General features: G+C 35.1%; 2 long non-coding RNA genes across 2 annotated transcripts; both read left to right on the forward strand.

The window, feature by feature from the left end:
- Positions 1-230: 230 nt before the first annotated feature.
- On the forward strand, positions 231-2,630 carry LOC130014618 (uncharacterized). The gene is made up of 3 exons (XR_007641381.2): positions 231-389; positions 1,443-1,528; positions 2,389-2,630. It is a non-coding gene; the product is annotated as an uncharacterized LOC130014618 (long non-coding RNA).
- A 5,069-nt stretch (positions 2,631-7,699) lies between these two features.
- LOC126681476 (uncharacterized) lies at positions 7,700-10,099 on the forward strand. The gene is made up of 3 exons (XR_007641380.2): positions 7,700-7,858; positions 8,912-8,997; positions 9,858-10,099. It is a non-coding gene; the product is annotated as an uncharacterized LOC126681476 (long non-coding RNA).
- Positions 10,100-15,537: the final 5,438 nt, after the last annotated feature.

A 15,537-nucleotide genomic window follows, 5' to 3' on the forward strand; every position in this document is an offset into this window, starting at 1 on the left:
AAAAGTGAGAAAAGGTGCATTTTAGCTCAAATTGGAATTTGAGCGTTTTTATCCGAAAATTTCTAAATTATATTATTGGAATAAAATAATGACATATCGAGGTGGTATTATTTATTTGAACATAAATAATACACAATTTATCGAGGTGGCAAAGTGAGGGATTAAAATGGAACTTTCTACCTTGAATATATCTAGAATTTGTGTGGATTTTTCAAATCAGCAAACACATTTTCTCAGCTCAAGATAATGGGTCATCTTCTTCCTTAGAAACCTAAGGCATGGAAATTTTCAATCCTCCATAACTTCTTCATTTTTAATCGGTTTTGCGTGATTCTCGCGGCTACGGAAAGAGGAGGAGGAGAGCTTTCAATCTATTCCATAAAATCAAGGTAAGGATCACTAATTTGGTTATGGTTTAGCACGAAAATATTCTGTTTGTTGAGCTTGAGGATGATGATGATGTGTCTAAGCTTGATAATCATGTTTTTGATGGATAATTGATTGTTTAGAACTGAAATTAATGAGTAGTTTGAGTGATTTGTGAGAGTTGTGAATTGTGGGGATGTTAGGGTATGATGTATGTGGCTGGTCGGAGGCCGTGGTGGCCGGAGTTGTTGGACCTACGGTTCAACAAATGCCACCGTGCCGTAGCACGGTGGAGCTGCTATTTGCAGCAGCCCTGGTGCGACGCACCAGGGCATAATCAGCCCCTCCCCCTACCAAACCAGGGGAGGGACATGTGAAGAAGAAGGGGGCTGATGCCACCCTTCGTTTGTGTTTGAATGCGTTAAGTTTCACGTCAAAAAACGGAGCTACGGAGTTAGTAAACGAGTGTGACGTTTAAAGAGTTTTTGCACAAAAATGTTAGGGAAGTTGAGATAGATTTAAGTTGATGGTTATTGCATGAATTAAGGTTAAAATATATGGATTAATATCGAGTTTATAGCTGTTTTAATCGACCGAAACGTTAAAGAGATTACTTGAGAATTTGACGATGTTGCTGGAATTTTTGCGCTGCAAAACAGCCATGTTGCAAGGGCAATATCTCGAGCTATATAGCTCCAAATTAAGTTCCGTTTGTTGGTACGGAAACTTAAGGATGTCGTCTATAAATGTCTAAGTTTAAGTTTCTACTAGTTTGGCCTCGAAATGGCTCAAATAATTCAGAATATTATGTTGCGTATAGCAGCTCTGAAATTTTGACAGCCCCAAGTTATTAACTTTAGAGCCAAATTCCGACACCTTCGGGTACTTATCTCAGTCCGAGACCTAAACGAAAGTTGTAGGCGACGTTCTGAACATTAAGAATGTCAATTTTATTTAGTGGTCGGACTGTTTTAAGTAAACGGTTTCAATAGCCGAAGTTGGCTAGAAACCTAGTTTTGGATTAACTAATTATAGTTAGATTGTTATTGATTCAAGCTATTATCGACTTTGCGTAGAATTGACGAGGCGACTACCAATGGAACCCGGAACTTACAAAACGCGACATCGCTAAACTATTATCGAAGGTTATGGATAGCAAGCGGTGAGTATATTTTACTCACTCTTATTATCGTATTAAAAACTATTTTATATATACTATATATATTATTATTATTATTAAATGCATCGCATAAATTATATAGCTTGATTTTATTGGGTTGTTCTTATTGGATTGATTTATATTTGAATTGTTTGTTTATGGAGTGAACTACATTGTATTGGTTTGACTGGTTTGATATATGAATTGTATTACTTTGCTTATGACTTGTTGATTATTTGTCAATGTGAGTTTGTATATGATCCGAAGAAACGAGCTACCTATTGGGCGTCAATAGGCCGTGTGATCACCGGTGTTTATGAAAGTCTAGATATTCGTACATAGATACGTTTGATATGAGCTCATTAAATGTTGATCATATTTATAATTATGAAATGGAATATGTTTGGGTATCGGAAAGGAGGATTATAATTGTGGCAGATACGAGGTAACTCGGTCGAACTATCTCGGGACCCGTATCTGGTGGGTAACTCGGTTGAACTATCTCGGGACCCATAACTTGGGATTAAGTAGTGGCATGATGTAACTCGGTTGAATTATCTCGGGACTATGCCACGTGGTAGCGGGTAACTCGGTCGAACTATCTCGGGACCTGGCCACTCAGACGATATGATTCGAATATGAAACGGATTAGGAGAGGTTAAGGAGTTTAAGATTAAGGTTTCGATCGGATCAAATACTTGTCTTAAGTGAATTGGTTGCAATCGCTGTGATTGTATATGTTGGAATTGTTTGAAAATGTGATTGTATATATATATTTTAAAATGTTTTAAATGCGATGCTTATTTTGATAATATGGTAAGTAAAGTATAACTCACTCAGCTTAATAGCTGACCCCCCAATAGTGTGTTTTTCAGGTATCTAGATTCTGAATTTGGCTAGAAGTCCGTCTTTGACCGGAAGTCCATTTGGCGATGTAGAGCCCCGACTTCCATTGTTGCTGCAGTAGTGTAATGTCTGACCAGTGTCGTAGCCTAGTACATTAATACGTTTTTCATTGTTTATAGTTGTTGTCAGTGTGTTTATGTTTGTTTTGGCTACGATTGTCATATTTAATCCACGGAGGTAAATTCCCGTGAGGTGTATGTAACACTAGTATATAAATGTATCTTTGTTTAAATGCTGCGTTTGTAAAGTCATTGTATGATTGTTTAATTGCGAAAAAAAGTATTAGTGAATTTCAGGCTTGCTACGGGTTTCGGAACTACAATTTCCATTCCCTAGCGCCGGTCGCGGCCCGAGATTTTGGGTCGTGACAAAGTTGGTATCAGAGCAGTAGGTCCAGTTACCACTGCCAGTCTATGAAAAGTGTATGTTTGACCCTATGTACCTAGGAACTACTGCAGCGTATAGAGTCGAGCCTTATTGATTATATGTGTCTCATTGAATTTGCTAGATGTTATAGGCTGTCTATTACCGAGTGGAACGCGTGTGTGTGAGATTGCTTAAGTGTTTAAGTGAATGTGATATGCTTAGATACTTAGTCAAGCTTTTAGTTAGATAGTGCATATCATATATTAAATTATTGGATATTGTGGAAAAGTGGTTTGGACAGTATCACATGATTAAGTATTGTTCTTGTTCAGCATATCTGAGCAAAAATGGGGCTCAGCTACATGTGGTGTCAGAAGAGGAGGAAGCGCCTCCTATTTATAAAATGGATTTCATGTAGATACTGACAGACTATCAAAGATATGTCAGAATGAATGTATATTAGACATTAAAGGATCCTTTGTAACTCAAGGTATAACTATTTTCCCGAAAATGGAAGTTAGTAAGAACAGTGAGAAAGACCCATCCGAAGAGGAAGCACTATGAGAGATTAACCGTGGGCATATCAGGGGTTTAGGACCCGACTTTGCTAAGACTATATGACGATGTACCTGAGTATTTTGGATCACTGTCTGCTAGAGCTCGTCGGATAGTCAGCGACCATGAGTGGGATGACGATTCCATTTCACCTTTCTTCTTTTGACGTGAGAGACCAACATTCCCTTTTCATAGGAGTAATGTTCCTAGTATTTGGCATAACCCCGCAATTTTGCACAGAGGTAGAGGCAGTGCTAGACGCGCTAGAGGACGCGGATGTGGCATTGCGACCCGAGAAGGGTGCGTCCAGTGAGACGCCCTCAAGTACGAAATGCTTCTATGCTTATGTGCCAAACATGTTTATGGAATTGAAATGTTTGTGTTGTTTTGTTTATTTTGTGATCGATTGATAGACATACATTGATATAATTGTGTATTGTTTGGATAATGCCTATAGAGATAGATTGAGAAACCCGCGCATATAGGCTTCATCCTAAACATGGTTGCTTATATGATAACTGAAACTAAGATTGCATAAAATACATAACATACATAATATATATAGCGTGAAACGTAATCCCCTATATTACGTTTCCATTACCACAAGGATGGTAAACGATATTAAAGAAAGCATATTATGAAAGATTGACACGTGAGCCTAAGGGCTACGTGAGATAAGAATATGATCGAGGTGGTAAAATATAAAGATGGGTGAGTATCGAAGACGGGGAAACGAAATATTTGTTTAGCAATGCTAGAAGAGGATGGCATTGACTATAAAACACTTAGATGAGTGTTCAAGGATGACAAAAATTCCAATATAAAAATCACAATAAACCCCAATAAATTATAATGATAAGCCATTAATGTCGCAAGGTGTGTAATCTGAAGGGACTTACGACTATTTTCAAGGAAAGAAAATCTTGTGATTTTAAATGGTGCAATTGTGCTCAGACCTTGCATATGATACATTATGATCACGTTAGCAATGCATACAAAAATGATTTTCAAAAACATAGATCATGCATCATATTTGTATAAACATCGAAAAGCACGTGATTTTATCCAGCAACTCTTTGGTGATGAGAGGTGTCATCACTCTGAGCTACAATTGTACCAATGTTTTCAAACGATTTAAAGTAAAAGTATTTGAGTCGAAAGAAGAGTTTGAAAGACTGGTGCACCAGCAATGTTTGAAATGTATTTGTTTTGTAAGAAACTCAGATGTAAAGCCCTGCGACAACAATAATAAAAGATTCTTGATAAACAAGGATGAACGTATGTGATAAAATACACCCCAATATAAGAATGAAGCCCTAATGATAATAAATGTTATTGCGATTTATTGATGCGATACATGTAAGATATCGGTAAGGTACCTAATATTGGTGCTTACCCAAATGTGATACGGGGTGAAAGTACAACATCTAAAGCGAGAAAAGAAAGGGTATAGATCCGAGGAAGATACGAGCCATAGGAAAGACCACGTAAGGATGAGAAGAATCGAATAATACGTGTGTAACGTCTAGTACTCGATAAGGACACAAACGAGGAAGGAGCAGACCGTAATAAGGTAAGCTAATTGAAAGATGCCTAATGTAACAATTTAAGAGATGGATTCGATATAGCCGCAAGCGAAAGGAACCAAGCGGATGAGTTTGACATAATTCTAGGATCGAACTTACTGATAGGCCATGTGTCAGTAAGAGTTTGATATAAAGATATACGCACGATCAAGAATGTAATACGTCGACAAATTCGAAAGAGGAATAGTTTTACCACCTATCAATAGTCATATGTTTGTAAGAACCAAAACGTATCATGTACAGCATGTACATTGGAATGAGACGGATAAAGTGATCGAAAAGTATTATAATAGGAATGATGAAACGATCAAGGACATATTAAGAAAAGAAAAAGGATGTCATCAGACGATAGTAAAGATGCTATCAATGTGATATGGACAAGTAGATTTAGTAGATCGAGAGATAAGCGATACACCATGAAAGATGGACGTAAAACATATTAAGTAATGCTTAACGAGCATTACTTGATGAGATTTAACATAGGAAGCCGCGAAGTATGCGACTGATAAGAAAGGAAAAGATATTTCTAATTACCATGAGACGTTGATAAGGGTTTCAGATAATCGATTGTATAAGTCTAATAGTTGACTAAGTTATTAAATGGATAATTAGAGTATCGCGATGAAAGCATGGAGAGGAAAAGATAAGATGAGAAACATCAAAGAAAGATAACGTCAAATCCCGATAAACTTTAAAGTTTATACGATGCGAAATAAGGATAGAAACTATCAAGGATAGTACATCCCAACAAGAAAATGTTAGGGTTAAGATTAAGATTTGAGAAATGATCGAAAGGAAATCGATAGAATTATTATGGAATAATAATTCATCACAAATAGCGAAGAATGTAAACGACTAAAGGACAAGAAAAGACATAGTTTGGAAATAAGAAATATATGTTAATAATGACATATCGAGTGATGGATTGAGATAAAGAAGGAGGACCAAAAGAACAATGTTAGTTGCGTATAAGACAAGTGGTACACGTTGCCGGATCAGATAAACACTGTAACCCGAACATGGAGAGTAACGCTTTAAGATAAAGTAAAGGATTCAACCTTATACTTATTCCAAGTGAACATTAAATATAAACGACAAAGGAATATGTGAAGCTAGATGAAGTTGGAATTTGCAACAACAAAACATGATTCTAAATTGGCTACGAGGCTATGTTTCGGTCGAAATTCAGATTCCGAAACCCGATTATTTTCAATAGAAATCAATGGATATAAGAAAAGGATATTGCATAGATCAAATTTGAATAATTTGATCATGGTTTTTTTCAATTAGATTAGTTATTTTTCAAGCTCAAAGACGAGCCAAAAGCATGAATTAATCAAAGGATAAAAGTGTGGCTAACAGCCAACTTTAAGGAAGATTCGGAAATCAAAGAGATGTCGAAATGAATTTGACTCTTCACGAAAGTTGTAGAGGAGGTATCAAAATATAAGATTACTGAAATTAATTCAGATTAAGACATTTTTAGACGCTTGGTTTATAGGCTTTAACAGCAGCCTATAAGAGATGTTAAGTGCAACCCCAAAGTTAAATCAGGAAAGTGACTTCAGCGCTAATTTCAGACATCAGCGAGAACTATTTTGAACCCGATGTTCCAATGAAATTTGAAGATGGAATTAAGGACTATAAGACTGCCAACCTTGTTTGACAAACGAGCTACTCGACAAAAGCGATCTTAAGGGTCAAAGTTGACTAGAAGAGCAATTTTGGATAAGTTTAAAATAACTTAAAATATTAAGTTATTCAATTAAATTGTTTTAAATTAATCAATTAAGATTTTGATTAATACCTAAAGGTATTTGAAAGGACGTCTTAAAGTTGTATCAAATATGATACAATAGGAATACGACTTGGGTGATATTGAAAAAGGAACGACGAACGAACGATAAAGAATATTAACACTAAGGAACAAGAGGTTACGAGAAGTTAACTGATAGCGTGAATAAATTCCCAACGTGTAACAAGTAGGATTCAGTTATAATGGAAAACGAATATAAAACAGATACGGGAGGACGCAGAAGATGTGCAATAGTTGAAATGACAAGTTTACGCGCCATCGTTATAATGAAGCAAATAATGTAAAGAAATGGAAAGATCTTTACCAGAAAAAGAATTATAGAAAAATTCGTGGACGAATTTTTATAAGGGGGGAAGAATGTAATACCCCGTACGTCTGGCGTTGCCAAAGTAGGCAACGTGCCCGATTCAAAATAAGTAAAGCGGCCAGAAAGAAGATAAACAGAAGAATTAAATAAGGACAGAAGCGAGTAGGTCGATATTGATATTTTAACAAGAAAATTTCAATATCAATAATTACATAAAGGAAATGGAATTAGACTTAAAAAGGAAAATATGGAAAAGTGGATAAAGTGCGCTTAGGCTCGAAAATTGGAAAATAAGGATTTAATTCCCGGAAAATGGAAATTTAATAGATTATTGACGGGAATTAGTACTTATAAAAATAATATCGAATAATTGGATATCGATATTTGTTAAAGCAAAATTTGAAAGGAAAAAGTGAGAAAAGGTGCATTTTAGCTCAAATTGGAATTTGAGCGTTTTTATCCGAAAATTTCTAAATTATATTATTGGAATAAAATAATGACATATCGAGGTGGTATTATTTATTTGAACATAAATAATACACAATTTATCGAGGTGGCAAAGTGAGGGATTAAAATGGAACTTTCTACCTTGAATATATCTAGAATTTGTGTGGATTTTTCAAATCAGCAAACACATTTTCTCAGCTCAAGATAATGGGTCATCTTCTTCCTTAGAAACCTAAGGCATGGAAATTTTCAATCCTCCATAACTTCTTCATTTTTAATCGGTTTTGCGTGATTCTCGCGGCTACGGAAAGAGGAGGAGGAGAGCTTTCAATCTATTCCATAAAATCAAGGTAAGGATCACTAATTTGGTTATGGTTTAGCACGAAAATATTCTGTTTGTTGAGCTTGAGGATGATGATGATGTGTCTAAGCTTGATAATCATGTTTTTGATGGATAATTGATTGTTTAGAACTGAAATTAATGAGTAGTTTGAGTGATTTGTGAGAGTTGTGAATTGTGGGGATGTTAGGGTATGATGTATGTGGCTGGTCGGAGGCCGTGGTGGCCGGAGTTGTTGGACCTACGGTTCAACAAATGCCACCGTGCCGTAGCACGGTGGAGCTGCTATTTGCAGCAGCCCTGGTGCGACGCACCAGGGCATAATCAGCCCCTCCCCCTACCAAAACAGGGGAGGGACATGTGAAGAAGAAGGGGGCTGATGCCACCCTTCGTTTGTGTTTGAATGCGTTAAGTTTCACGTCAAAAAACGGAGCTACGGAGTTAGTAAACGAGTGTGACGTTTAAAGAGTTTTTGCACAAAAATGTTAGGGAAGTTGAGATAGATTTAAGTTGATGGTTATTGCATGAATTAAGGTTAAAATATATGGATTAATATCGAGTTTATAGCTGTTTTAATCGACCGAAACGTTAAAGAGATTACTTGAGAATTTGACGATGTTGCTGGAATTTTTGCGCTGCAAAACAGCCATGTTGCAAGGGCAATATCTCGAGCTATATAGCTCCAAATTAAGTTCCGTTTGTTGGTACGGAAACTTAAGGATGTCGTCTATAAATGTCTAAGTTTAAGTTTCCACTAGTTTGGCCTCGAAATGGCTCAAATAATTCAGAATATTATGTTGCGTATAGCAGCTCTTAAATTTGGACAGCCCCAAGTTATTAACTTTAGAGCCAAATTCCGACACCTTCGGGTACTTATCTCAGTCCGAGACCTAAATGAAAGTTGTAGGCGACGTTCTGAACATTAAGAATGTCAATTTTATTTAGTGGTCGGACTGTTTTAAGTAAACGGTTTCAATAGCCGAAGTTGGCTAGAAACCTAGTTTTGGATTAACTAATTATAGTTAGATTGTTATTGATTCAAGCTATTATCGACTTTGCGTAGAATTGACGAGGCGACTACCAATGGAACCCGGAACTTACAAAACGCGACATCGCTAAACTATTATCGAAGGTTATGGATAGCAAGCGGTGAGTATATTTTACTCACTCTTATTATCGTATTAAAAACTATTTTATATATACTATATATATTATTATTATTATTAAATGCATCGCATAAATTATATAGCTTGATTTTATTGGGTTGTTCTTATTGGATTGATTTATATTTGAATTGTTTGTTTATGGAGTGAACTACATTGTATTGGTTTGACTGGTTTGATATATGAATTGTATTACTTTGCTTATGACTTGTTGATTATTTGTCAATGTGAGTTTGTATATGATCCGAAGAAACGAGCTACCTATTGGGCGTCAATAGGCCGTGTGATCACCGGTGTTTATGAAAGTCTAGATATTCGTACATAGATACGTTTGATATGAGCTCATTAAATGTTGATCATATTTATAATTATGAAATGGAATATGTTTGGGTATCGGAAAGGAGGATTATAATTGTGGCAGATACGAGGTAACTCGGTCGAACTATCTCGGGACCCGTATCTGGTGGGTAACTCGGTTGAACTATCTCGGGACCCACAACTTGGGATTAAGTAGTGGCATGATGTAACTCGGTTGAATTATCTCGGGACTATGCCACGTGGTAGCGGGTAACTCGGTCGAACTATCTCGGGACCTGGCCACTCGGACGATATGATTCGAATATGAAACGGATTAGGAGAGGTTAAGGAGTTTAAGATTAAGGTTTCGATCGGATCAAATACTTGTCTTAAGTGAATTGGTTGCAATCGCTGTGATTGTATATGTTGGAATTGTTTGAAAATGTGATTGTATATATATATTTTAAAATGTTTTAAATGCGATGCTTATTTTGATAATATGGTAAGTAAAGTATAACTCACTCAGCTTAATAGCTGACCCCCCAATAGTGTGTTTTTCAGGTATCTAGATTCTGAATTTGGCTAGAAGTCCGTCTTTGACCGGAAGTCCATTTGGCGATGTAGAGCCCCGACTTCCATTGTTGCTGCAGTAGTGTAATGTCTGACCAGTGTCGTAGCCTAGTACATTAATACGTTTTTCATTGTTTATAGTTGTTGTCAGTGTGTTTATGTTTGTTTTGGCTACGATTGTCATATTTAATCCACGGAGGTAAATTCCCGTGAGGTGTATGTAACACTAGTATATAAATGTATCTTTGTTTAAATGCTGCGTTTGTAAAGTCATTGTATGATTGTTTAATTGCGAAAAAAAGTTTTAGTGAATTTCAGGCTTGCTACGGGTTTCGGAACTACAATTTCCATTCCCTAGCGCCGGTCGCGGCCCGAGATTTTGGGTCGTGACAACCCCGTTGTTTTCCCAATTTTTCCAGGGTTATGATATGAGCGAGTCAGCTGCTCTGTGATTCTTTATTTCCTCGGAGGTTTTACTATATTTAATAAGGTTATTAAACTGATTTTATTCTTAGACCGCAGTAGTAAATTGAAGTCTTATGTCGAATACTTGTTATAAATTTATTCAATGAATTATTGCTATTTTGGCATTCTTTTATTAACTTGGGTTAATATATACTTCTGCCATATATAAGACTCAGAGTTGGCTGAGCACTTTATTATAAATGTTGTATATTATGAACTGCTAGAACTAGGCTGAAGTCTCGGTTGCCCCCGAGCATTGGTTTTCTTGCAGGCTTATACATTGGTTATCCGCAAGGCTAGCTACGGGTTTTGGTACAACAATACCCATACCCTAGCGCCGGTCATGATTCATGAAAATGGGTCGTGACAGAAACAAATCGAAGCGTTTCACCTTTTTAGCAATTTAAGCAAAACGTTTACAAACGTTACGAAACAAATCCAAACGTTTCATGTTTTAAGCGATTTTAGCCAAACGTTTAGAAACCTTACAAAACAAATCCAAATGTTTCACCTTTTTAGCAATTTAAGCCAAATGTTTACAAACATTACGAATTAAAACCAAGCGTTTCACCTTTTTAGCAATTTAAGCCAAACGTTTACAAATATTACGAAACAAAACCAAGCGTTTCACATTTTTAGCAATTTAAGCCAAATGTTTACAAACATTACGAAATAAATCTATGCGTTTCACCTTTTTAGCAATGTAAGCCAAACGTTTACAAACATTACAAAACAAATCCAAGTGTTTCACCTTTTTAGCAATTAAAGCCAAACGTTTACAAACGTTACGAAACAAATCCAAACGTTTCACCTTTTTAGCGATTTAAGCCAAACGTATACAAACGCTACGAAACAAATCCAAACGTTTCACCTTTTTACCGATTTAAGCCAAACATTTACAATGGTTTTCAAATAAATCCAAATGTTTCGCCTTTTTATCAATTTAAGCCAAAAGTTTACAAACGTTACGAAACAAATCCAAGCGTTTCACCTTTTTAGCAATTTAAGCGAAATGTTTACAAACGATACGAAACAAATCGAAACGTTTCACCTTTTTAGCGATTTAAGCGAAATGTTTAAAAACGTTATGAAACAAATCCAAATGTTTCAACTTTTTAGCGATTTTAGCCAAACGTTTACAAACGTTACCAAACAAATCCAAACGTTTCCCCTTTATAGCGATATAAGTTAAACGTTTACAAACGTTACGAAACAAATCCAAACGTTTCACCTTTTTAGCGATTTAAACTAAACGTTTACAAACATTACGAAACAAATCCAAAAGTTTTACCTTATTAATATCAATTTAAGCCAAACGTTTACAAAAGTTACGAAACCAATCCAAAAGTTTCGCCTTTTTAGCAATTTAAGCCAAACGTATACAAACATTATGAAACAAAGTCAAATGATTCTCCATTTTAGGATTTAAGCCAATCGTTTAAAACGTTACGAAATAAATCCAAACGTTCCACCTTTTTAGCGATTTAAGCCAAACGTTTAAAGTGTTACGAAACAAATCCAAATGTTTCACCTTATTAGCGATTCATGCAAAACGTTTACAAACATTACGAAACAAATCCAAATGTTTCACCTTTTTAGCGATTGAAGCCAAATGTTTACAAACGTTACAAAACAAATGCAAACGTTTCACATTTTTAGCAATTTAAGCCAAACGTTTACAAATGTTACGAAACAAAAACCAAGTGTTTCACCTTTTTGTAGCAATTTAAGCAAAATGTTTATAAACGTTACGAAACAAATCCAAGCATTTCATCTTTTTAGCAATTTAAGACAAACATTTATAAACGTTTCAAAACAAATCAAAGCGTTTCACCTTTTTAGCAATTTAAGCCAAACGTTTACAAACTTTACGAAACGAATCCAAACATTTCACCTTTTTAGCAATGTAAGCCAATAGTTTACAAACGTTTCAAAACAAATCCAAGTGTTTCTCCTTTTTAGCAATTTAATCCAAACATTTACAAACGTTAAGAAACAAATCCAAGCGTTTCACCTTTTGAGAAATTTAAGCCAAACGTTTACAAACGTATCGAAAAAATCCAAATGTTTCCTTTTTTTAGCGATTTAAGCAAAACGTTTAAAAGGTTACTAAAAAAATCCAAATGTTTCACCTTTTTAGCAATTTAAGCCAAACGTTTACAAACGTTACGAAACAAATCCAAGCGTTTCACCTTTTTAGCAATTTAAGCCAAATGTTTAGAAACATTACGAAACAAATCCAAGCATTTCACCTTTTTCGCAATTTAAGCCAAACATTTGCAAACGTTACGAAACAAATCCAAGCGTTTCACCTTTTTAGCGATTTCAGCCGAACGTTTACAAACGTTACGAAACAAATCCAAGTGTTTCACCTTTTTAGCGATTTATGCCGAACGTTTACAAACGTTACGAAACAAACGTTTACCCTTTTTAGCGATTCAAGCCAAACGTTTAAAACGTTATGAAAAAATCCAAGCGTTTCCCCATTTTAGCGATTTAAGCCAAACGTTTAAAACGTTAGGAAACGAATCCAAACGTTTCATCTTTTTAGCGATTTCAGCCAAACGTTTACAAACGTTACGAAACAAATCCAAACGTTTCACTTTTTTAGCGATTGAAGCCAAACGTTTACAAACATTACGAAACAAATCCAAACGTTTCCCATTTTTAGCAAATTAAGCCAAACATTTACAAACGTTACAAAACAAAACCAAGCGTTTCACCTTTTTGGCAGTTTAAGCCAAACGTTTACAAACGTTACGAAAAAAATCCAAGCGTTTCCACCTTTTTAGCAATTTAAGCGAAATGTTTACAAACATTACGAAACAAATCCAAATATTTCACCTTTTTAGCAATTTAAGCCAAACGTTTACAAACATTACGAAACAAATCCAAACGTTTCCCATTTTTAGCAAATTAAGCCAAACATTTACAAACGTTACAAAACAAAACCAAGCGTTTCACCTTTTTGGCAGTTTAAGCCAAACGTTTACAAACGTTACGAAACAAATCCAAGCGTTTCCACCTTTTTAGCAATTTAAGCGAAATGTTTACAAACATTACGAAACAAATCCAGACGTTTCACCTTTTTAGCGATTTAAGCCGAACGTTTACAAACGTTACGAAACAAACGTTTACCCTTTTTAGCGATTTAAGCCAAACGTTTAAAACGTTATGAAAAAATCCAAGTGTTTCCCCATTTTAGCGATTTAAGGCAAACGTTTAAAACGTTAGGAAACGAATCCAAACGTTTCATCTTTTTAGCGATTTCAGCCAAACGTTTACAAACGTTACGAAACAAATCCAAACGTTTCACTTTTTTAGCGATTGAAGCCAAACGTTTACAAACATTACGAAACAAATCCAAACGTTTCCCATTTTTAGCAAATTAAGCCAAACATTTACAAACGTTATAAAACAAAACCAAGCGTTTCACCTTTTTGGCAGTTTAAGCCAAACGTTTACAAACGTTACGAAACAAATCCAAGCGTTTCCACCTTTTTAGCAATTTAAGCGAAGTGTTTACAAACATTACGAAACAAATCCAGACGTTTCACCTTTTTAGCAATTTAAGCCAAACGTTTACAACCGTTATGAAACAAATCCAAGCGTTTCTCCTTTTTAGCAATTTAAGCAAAACGTATACAAACGTTACGAAACAAATCAAAGCGTTTCACCTTTTTAGCAATTTAAGCCAGACGTTTACAAAGGGTATGAAACAAATCCGAACGATTCACCTTTTTAGCAACATAAGCCAAACGTTTACAAACGATAAGAAACAAATCCAAATGTTTCATCTTTTTAGCGATTTAAGCCAAACGTTTACAAACGTTACGAAATAAATCCAAACGTTTCACCTTTTTAGCGATTTAAGCCAAACATTTACAAACGATACGAAACAAGTCTAAATGTTTCACCTTTTTAGCGATTTAAGCCAAACATTTATAAACGTTACGAAACAAATCCAAACGTTTCACCTTTTTAGCAATTAAAGTCAAACGCTTACAAACGTTACGAAACAAAACCAAACGTTCAAAACGTTGTGAAACAAATCCAAACGTTTCATATTTTTAGTGTTTTAAGCCAAACGTTTACAAACGTTACAAAACAAAACCAAGCGTTTCTCTTTCTTAGCAATTTAAGCCATACGTTTACAAACGCTACGAAACAAGTCCAAGCGTTTCACATTTTTAGCAATTTAAGCCAAACGTTAACAAAAGTTACGAAACAAAAACCAAGTGTTTCACCTTTTTGTAGCAATTTAAGCCAAACGTTTATAAACGTTACAAAACAAATCCAAGTGTTTCATCTTTTTAGCAATTTAAGCCAAACGTTAACAAAAGTTACGAAACAAAAACCAAGTGTTTCACCTTTTTGTAGCAATTTAAGCCAAACGTTTACAAACATTACGAAACAAATCCAAGTGTTTCACCTTTTTACCGATTGAAGCCAAATGTTTACAAACGTTACAAAACAAATGCAAACGTTTCACATTTTTAGCAATTTAAGCCAAACGTTTACAAATGTTACGAAACAAAAACCAAGTGTTTCACCTTTTTTTAGCAATTTAAGCAAAATGTTTATAAACGTTACGAAACAAATCCAAGCATTTCATCTTTTTAGCAATTTAAGACAAACATTTATAAACGTTTCGAAACAAATCAAAGCGTTTCACCTTTTTAGCAATTTAAGCCAAACGTTTACAAACTTTACGAAATAAATCCAAACATTTCACCTTTTTAGCAATGTAAGCCAATAGTTTACAAACGTTTCAAAACAAATCCAAGTGTTTCTCCTTTTTAGCAATTTAATCCAAACGTTTACAAACGTTGAGAAACAAATCCAAGCGTTTCACCTTTTGAGAAATTTAAGCCAAACGTTTACAAACGTAACGAAAAAATCCAAATGTTTCCTTTTTTTAGCGATTTAAGCAAAACGTTTAAAAGGTTACTAAACAAATCCAAATGTTTCACTTTTTTAGCAATTTAAGCCAAACGTTTACAAACGTTACGAAACAAATCCAAGCGTTTCACCTTTTTAGCAATTTAAGCCAAATGTTTACAAACATTACGAAACAAATCCAAGCATTTCACCTTTTTCGCAATTTAAGCCAAACATTTGCAAACATTACGAAACAAATCCAAGCGTTTCACCTTTTTAGCGATTTCAGCCGAACGTTTACAAACGTTATGAA

This window comes from Mercurialis annua, linkage group LG1-X (genome assembly GCF_937616625.2).
Source record: "Mercurialis annua linkage group LG1-X, ddMerAnnu1.2, whole genome shotgun sequence".
Taxonomy (NCBI): Eukaryota; Viridiplantae; Streptophyta; class Magnoliopsida; order Malpighiales; family Euphorbiaceae; genus Mercurialis; species Mercurialis annua.